General features: G+C 47.3%; 1 non-coding gene across 1 annotated transcript; it reads left to right on the forward strand.

Annotated features, from left to right (window-relative positions):
• The first annotated feature begins 3,978 nt into the window (after positions 1 to 3,978).
• On the forward strand, positions 3,979 to 4,085 carry LOC143651022 (U6 spliceosomal RNA). The gene has a single exon (XR_013159768.1). It is a non-coding gene; the product is annotated as a U6 spliceosomal RNA (small nuclear RNA).
• The last annotated feature ends 4,122 nt before the right edge of the window (positions 4,086 to 8,207 follow it).

An 8,207-nucleotide genomic window follows, 5' to 3' on the forward strand; every position in this document is an offset into this window, starting at 1 on the left:
TACTCCTAGAGATGGGACCCTGTTCGCTCCCCCTCTGTATCCCCCAGGCTCAGTCTGGAGTTTTGCATGGAGTAGAAGCTCCCTAAATATTAGCTGAAGTGGAAAGAAACATGAGTCCACCATTCTCAAAGGGAAGTCAGGGGAGTGGGCAGCTGGGAAGAAATGAAAACTGTTCTACTTCTACTCCCTCTCCACTCTTTCAAAACTGACTGAAACTTTTTTCTTTCTGCTCTGTTACTCAGGCTTTAAGTCTTGTGTCTATTAGCTAAATCCAGGTGGCAATGAAGCTTTAGTTGGTTCGCTAAGTCCAACACACTCCTGGCAAAGCAAGAAGAACTGCAGTGAAGCAGGCAGGAGATCCTCAAGTCATCTCCAAGATCCCAGGATGAGCACAAATTAAGTTTCTACCTCTAATGTCCCTACTGTTTCTTCCCTTTGTTGTAAGCATTGTTTTCTGCAGTCAGGGTACAAGTGGAAAACTCTGGGCAGGTTATATAACACCTGGGGCGGAAATTGCTAGTTGCTTAGCCCAATAGTAATTCTTCACTTCCTTGATAATAAGAACCCTGAATTTTAACGGGGTAAACAACCACCCAAAGTAAAGACTACATTTCCCAACTTCTCTTGCAGCTAGGCTTAGCCACGTGACCAGGTTTGGCCATTAAGTGAATAGAGTGTGTGCAGGAAGTGTCCTGAAAGAAGGGGAGTATACTTTTCTTTGCCACTTCCTTCTTTCTGTTAGCTGGAATGTGGAGGAGATGGCTGAAACTCACACAGCCATCTTGGACCATAAAATAGGGCTAATGCTGAGAACGGTAGAGCAACAAGATAGAAAGAGCTCTGTTCCTAACACTAACTTAGAAGCCCTGGATTATCTGTCTCCAACTTTTAAGAAGAATTTTATAAGAGAAAAATATACTTCAAACTTACTAAGTCATTATTATTTGGAGTTTTATCTCTGAGCCTTGATTTCTTTTTTCATAGAACAAGTCTGAGAACTAAATAAGAAAGTTCTTTCAAAGTGCTCCTTAAAAAAATTCTTTTAAAGCTCAGAGACAGAATACGCTGGGAGAAACAAGCAAGAACCCATAGAAGTCCAGAGACATTTGGAGAGAAAGACCAGCAGACGTCACCACGTGCCTTTCCATGTGACAGAGGAACCCTGGATGCTGGCAGCCTTTCCCCAGGGAAGGCATCTTCCTCTTGACGCCTTAATTTGGACATTTTCATGGCCTTAGAACTGTAAATTTGTAACCTAATAAATCCTCATTGGAAAAGCCAAAAAAAAAATTCTTTTAAAAATCTTGGCTTAAAGATCTTTGACAAAAGATTTGATCAATAAATTCCCTTTCCTCTCTCCCTTTTCTCCTCAACTCAGAGTTGAAAGACTTGCTGTGATCTTTTACCAGGGTACTTTAATGGGTATATTCTCCCCCAAATTCTTCTCTTCGTTCATTGTAAGACATAGCATCTGGTGGACATAAGTAGCAACACTTTATTATTTATTGAGAACTTCCCACATGCCAGTCACTATAGTTTGTACTTTACCTGTAAGGTCTCACCTCAGTGTGATAACTGTCCCAGTTGAGGTAAGTGACACCCCCATTTTACTAAAAGAGAACCTGGGGCCCAAAGAAATGAAACACTTGCCCAAATGGCACAGCTCTCCGGTGGCGGTGCCATTGTCTGCCAGTGTCTGGCTGGCTCTGGAATCCATGTCCTTGACCGCGCTTGTGAAGCTGCTAAGAGACCAGAATGTTGGGAAGGAAAAATCTTCTCTGCGAGTGACTCCTTCCGCTCTGCAATCTCCTCAACCAACACTGGGGCCAGTTCCCAGTCCTTCTTTCTTCCCCTCACTGCTTAGATAGGCGAGGCCACAGTCATGAGTCCTCTCCCCTCAGATTCTTGAATTCTCTAAGAAGCATTAGAGAAAATGTCTTTCCCACTCATGGTTGAATCTGCGACCCTGTCCTCTTCTTCGTTATGCTGAGCCTGCCAGTTAAACAGCAAGTTCATTTGCAGCCCACACCTGTGTGCCGTGTGTTTTTTGTTGTTGTTGTTGTTGTTGGAAACGATTGGAATGTAAGGATCAACATTTGGTTCCATAAATAATGTGCATAAATCTTCTGCAACAGGGTATTAAACTGAAGCTTTGACTAGGCACCAAGACGCGGTATGTTTGTGATCCTAGATTAAGGTATCAAATCTCTACATGCTTATTTTCAAAGGAAATGTGAGGGAGCCCATCCCATGACTCTGAACCCCCACCACCACTTGGAGAATATCCAAGGGCCAAAAGGGTGGGAAGGAGAAAGGAGTCTGTGAGGATGATTGATTTGGAGAGCTCTGTGCTGTGGGCCCATCTCCTCTCCCCACCTGAGGGAAGGAATACTGCCTCTTCATCCTCCAAAGGGCATTACATGTAATCTCTGTAATTGGGGTCTGGAGTCTGAACCCCAGCTGGGACTCTGAGGGTGAGAGCCAGGCAGCCCATCTTCTTTGGAAGCTGACCCAGGAGACTGCAGTGGGGGGGTGGCCAGCACCCTTGGGGTCAGGGTTGTGAAATGTTGGAGCAGTGACTCTAAGGAGAGGGATCAGGTGGGGAGTCATCCTGGAGTCCTGCAGAGAGAGCCCAGCAGCAAGAACTTGGAAGTAAATGCCTTGGGGATGAAAAGGGAATGTTGGAGACCCTTCAAAATAGAGATGTCTCCACTTGGGGCCCAGGCCATTGGCAGGGAAGGAGCCTGGCAGGGGACCTTGAATTGCCCTGAAAGTGTCCCAAGAGATCAAAAGCCATCTTTAGAGGATGTGCAAGTCCAAACCAGTGAGGCCAGCTTACAACAATCTCAGCTTGAGTGAGACTTTCCCTGCCCTTTCCCCTTTTCCCACCCCACAGGCCGTCCCCAGAAGGGCTCAGTTCGCTGGAACAAAGCCAGTCAGACCACCACCCAGTTATCCACAGCTGGCTGCCAGCCCGGAGTAGGCCCAGATGGGGAAGTGAAATGTGTCTGACATCCTATCAGAGTCAGAATTTTGATTACTCTCTTGGACTGCATATGAATCAAATTTGTCTCTGTTGCTTAACATGACCCCAGGTTGTCCCTTACCTAAAAGTCAGCAAAACTTCTTGGGGGCTGCTGGAGTTCTCATCCAAGGGCAGGGAAGGATTATCAATAACAAACAGAGTATAAAGTAACAGCGGGAGGTTACAAATAAAGACTCATTTGGATTAGGTCACAAGCGTTCTTGTGCAACGCCCTGGCAGCTCTAGTTTATATGTTGATACTCACATTAACACAGCTGCGTTGCCCCAAATCAGAAGAGTGGGCCATTCCTCGGGAAGGCCTCATGCCTCACATCAGCCCAAGTCACCTTGGGCTTGAGGTGACCTCAGCTGTGAGCCTGCTCCAGTCAGGGAATGAGCGGACCCTTTGTGAGGGGAGGTGGCCCTCTTCGTCGATTCTTCCTTGGGGTCAAGTTGCTTTCAATTTACAGGGAAGCCTGGCAAGGAGCCCGCACAACTCCTGGGGGTGAGGCCAAGCTCCTTCAAAAGAGACCTTGGGCAAGGACCCTGACGTCCCGACGTAATAACCCTGAGATCATTAGGGGTTATGACATGAGACCCTCGGAGCGGTGAGGTCTCTCTGCGATCCCTTATCTAGAGCTTACCAGGACTTTTGCCTTTTGGAGGGCTGGTTGTTCCTTCGTATTCTGTCAGGGGTAATGAGCTGGCCCTGGGAGAAAGGAACCCTGCACCTTGGAACCATTTTCTCGGAAATATCATGTAGCGGAATTGCTGTTCTCTCCTAGTTCCTCAGCTGGATTGCTATTTATATGCCCCAAATCTACATGCCCTTTCTCTGTCTGGGGCCAGCGCAATGGTCACCATCTCCAGGCAATTCTTGGGCTCTACCTGGCCAGGTTTGAGTAGCACATTTAGCTCACCTGAAACAGGGCACTTAAAAAATTATAAGGGTTGTGCTCACTTTGGCAGCGCATATACTAAAATTGGAATGATACAGAGAAGATTAGCATGGCCCCTGTGCAAGGATGACATGCAAATTTGTGAAGTGATCCATATTTTTTTTTAAGAAAAATTCAAAAAAAAATTTACAAGGGTCAAAATAAAACAACTCAACTAAGAACATAGCATAGCATAGCACGGCGTGGTGTTCTTATTCTGTAAAAACCAAGACTGATCATAGATTGGTTGAGCTGACACAGCTTCTAGTCCTGGTGTCTCCTCTTACTTTCACAGCTCTTGAGAGCTACAGCTTTAAGCCCTGTTTTCAGTCCAGCAGGAAACGTTGGGGCTAAGGGGGAAGGGAGGTGTCCAGGCTAGTCCCAGGTTGGACAATAGCGTTGTTTGTGGGGATAATAGAAAAGCATTCTCTTCTGGGACACATCATTATGATAATAAAAGATATCAACTCAGGTGTCCCATTGACTGCTATCCAGTTTCTCAGTTCTTCTCATCCTACAATTGTTTATAAGTTACTACATTCATTCACTCAACAAACATCTGTGGAGCAACTACTAGGTGCCAGGGCCTGAGTTAGGCACTGTGGATTTGGGAAAATGTAAGGTAAGGTTTCTGCGCCTGAGGAGCTCACAGTCTGATGGACAAGCGGGCCATGTGCAGAGAAGGTCGAAAGGAAAGTGTAGCAGGTTGGGGTCCCCAAGAAACAGACTCTGGAGACAGAGTTTAGCATGCAGGAATTTACTGACTGCTCTTGGGAACCACATCTATGGATGTTCAGCTCTGATGCAGGTTCGGCCCTTCAGCATTGTCCTGAGGCTGGCCAAGGGAGCCTCTCCCCTCTGCACTGGTCAAGCACTGGGTATGGGCCACCTAGATCAATGAAAGGGGTATCTGGGTGGTGCACCACCATGTCCACAAAGTCAAGCCAAGTGCTCTGGGAGCAATCAACAGCCCAGAAGAACATGGAAGGAGTCACTGAAAAGGGTCTTTGAGGATGAGAAGAGATTTTCAGGCAAAAGAAGGAGGAAGTAAATTTGAGCTAGGGTGCAAATGACCTATGGTTGCCTGGTGCCCTGATGAGAGCACATTGAAGGCGAGGTGAGAAAACATAATTCCTTCCTCATTCCACCATGAAGACCTGTTTCCCCTCCTCTCTGTATAGCCAGGGAGCCTCAGCACATTCTGTAAACACTAGATAAGCATGATTGTGTGGATACACAGTAAACTATTGCAGCTGGAAAGCAACCAAATCATGATCGCCTGGTGGAAACTCAAATAAGGTTTTTAAATCAGCAAATATTTAGTTTATTAATAAACACCCACTCCTGTATAGCTGGCTGCCATGCTTCCTTCCCCAGCGGTGCAGTCGAAGTCTGGCAGCTGCAGTGGAGCTGGAGGAAAGGACAAGCGCTTGAGAACAGAGCCAGTCTCAGGCCTGACTTGGCCCTCATACTGTGTGATCTTGTCCCAATCACTCTACCTCTCTTGTGCTTCGGTTCCCTCATCTATAAAACAGAGCTATACCCACTTCCTAGGGAGACTGTGTGGTTTACAGCTTAGATGAAATAGCATACATAAAGCTGCCTTACACATCGTGAGTCCCTGGTACCGTGTGCTGCCTTAGAGTGCTCAGGAGAGCTGCAGGAAGGAAACCCAGCCTGCTCTGAGGCCGTGGTGACTGGGTCGTGAACGCACCATTGCCACTAGAATAAACCCGAGGACACCTTTGTGTGATCAGTCTGTCCAGACAAGACCGTGAACTGGTAATGAGCAGAGACCAGAACTCAGTGGCACCACTCTGTCTCATCAGGCTGGTCCTGGGCTAGGGTTAGAGACAGTTGCTAAGCAACAGTCGCCCAGAGGCCTGCGGCTGCCCCCTCTCCACAGGGAAGAAATGTGGCCATACTAATGAGAGCGCTTGTTTTCCAGCATTAAGTGGATGCTTTTTCCAAAAGGAGGGGTTTATTCTGAGGTGAACCCGAGACATTCCTCTGACAGGAATTACGGCTAGAATGAATAAAGAGCTGCAAGAGGTGGGGTGGGGGTGGGGCCTGGGGCTCCTGCCCACTCTTTTCATAGAGCAGATTATTCCGGAACAGAGGCAGGATGACCAAAGAGAAGCTGCACAATCGAGCCTCTGTTTTATGCTTTGGCAGGCAGAGCACGTGGTTCCCTCTTCTCTTTTTAAGTCTTACTAAGGTTTAGCCATTTTGCTGCTACCATGTCAGAATTGGGGGCTCCGACCTCTGGGAACTGGGCATGCGAGAGATGAGGCAGGACACCTCAGATTCTGATGGCATCTGCGACGGCCCGAGTGTCAGGGATTTCTAGACTGTTCCCACCGAGCTGGCCTCCCAGAGCTGTCTGTCCCCTCCATCCGGGGGAGAGGACCCACCCTTTGTTCCTTCCACCCAGCCTGGATTCTGATGGCTTTTACAGTTTGAATGCACTAAGCGGTGAGGCCTTAACAAGTCAAAAATTTCCATGAAAAGATTGAAAGGAATGAGCTGCGATGTTTTCCGAAAGTACAATCCCCTCAGTGAGTGGCTTCAAGTGTTTTCAAGGAGGAAAGCAATGAAGGAAACAGAGCTGGTCAGATGGGTCAGCTTGTTCCAAGTTCTTCTCACCAGGCAAGTTTACAATCGGAGTAGAACTCTTTTTAAGGGCCACTAGCTGAAGAAGTCAACTTTGAATGATCCTCAGAGAGAGAAGAAACCATAAGGCATTCCATTGTGGAATAAAATCCTGCATAGCGGGTAGAAAAATGAATCAGCACACCGGGAGATGGTCCTACAGCCCTGGCGAACCTTGGCGGCGCCGCCCCTCCCGCCCCTCGGGCTCCTGCACCCTCCCCTCGTCTCCTCCCCGTAGGGGACAGAGTTTACACCCGACGTGCCCCAACCCTCCCTGACTGGTGCCAGTCTTAGCGGTCACCAGTGCTGGAATAGCCTCTAGGGTCACGCTGCGGGGACAGTCGTTTGTCATTGCTATTTATTTCTATGTTCTACAACCCGATAAACACCGTCAAAGAATGTCTTTGCTGTGGATGATGGATCTTTTCTAGTTTCCTTCCATCTCCCACGGTCCAGAAATTCTAAAATGCTTTTTTTAGGAATTTCTTTTCTCCTCCTTACAACTCCCAGGAGAAAAAAGCAACGGGAGTGAGTGACGTCTTTGCCCCTCAGACTTTCCTGAGCCGCAGACAGCCCCCCCCCACCCCCGCCCTGAAAAATGGGAACGGGGTGGGGAAGTGAGGACGGTGAGGTCTAACTATCTCAGTTCCGGAATCGAGAGACGCAGTAACCTGAGGCCTGGAATGTTTACGGTATTTCTGATGAGTTAGAAAATCCCGTTAGCGCTAGGAAGCCATAAGGAGAGTCACTTGAGATACCCACACCAGCCCTAATCCTCAGTTAAAGGAACGGAGGGACACATGCATCCACTCTAATTATAGTTGTGCTTTTTTGCATACAACAAATAGGTATGCATTCACGTTAACTCAGAATAATGTAGATTTATTATAAAGAATGCCCAGAAATCCAGGGACATAAACAGAATAGTCAGGAAATATTCTCAGCGATTTTCTTTCTGTACTTCTATCCTTTGGTATGTCTTTCACCCCTGCTCCTTTTTATTTTCATCCCTGGTTGGTGCTAATCTATGGTTTAATCTCCCTGTAACTTTGGAAGCTATGACCATTTCATGCCCTGCCCAGTCCCAGCTTTATCTGCTTCTGAACATGCCCCCTTTTGTACTCAGCTCTTGGCGCTATCTTCATTCTCTTGATATTTTTAGTTGAAATTCCTGGGTGAGCTCATCAATTTGAGCCAGGTCATGCCATAGCTTACTACACAGCCTATGCATGACCCTGGCTCAGCGGTCCATCCCACGTCATTTCCCGGGGTTGGTGGACAGTCAGGGAGAGGGATGGAGAGAAGAGAATCCTGCCTTACCAGAAATGGCTAAGGGCAGGCCCTTTGTCCGACTGAGGATATGGGGTTTACTGTGGCAATCACGTAGCTCCAGCTGACCAAGACAGCTCCTGTTTTTGGCAATCTGTATTGTATAGGAGACAACCTGGGAAATTATTTCAACCTTCTTCACGTGCAAGGGGACAGATGCAGCCAAACTGTGAAGTGTTTTAAGTACTTAGAGAATTGCAAGTCTTTGTGAATGATCCATTGTAAGCAAGGTGCTGATTTGGAAGGCTACATAAAAATGAACA

Source organism: Tamandua tetradactyla, chromosome 11 (genome assembly GCF_023851605.1).
Source record: "Tamandua tetradactyla isolate mTamTet1 chromosome 11, mTamTet1.pri, whole genome shotgun sequence".
NCBI classification, from domain to species: domain Eukaryota; kingdom Metazoa; phylum Chordata; class Mammalia; order Pilosa; family Myrmecophagidae; genus Tamandua; species Tamandua tetradactyla.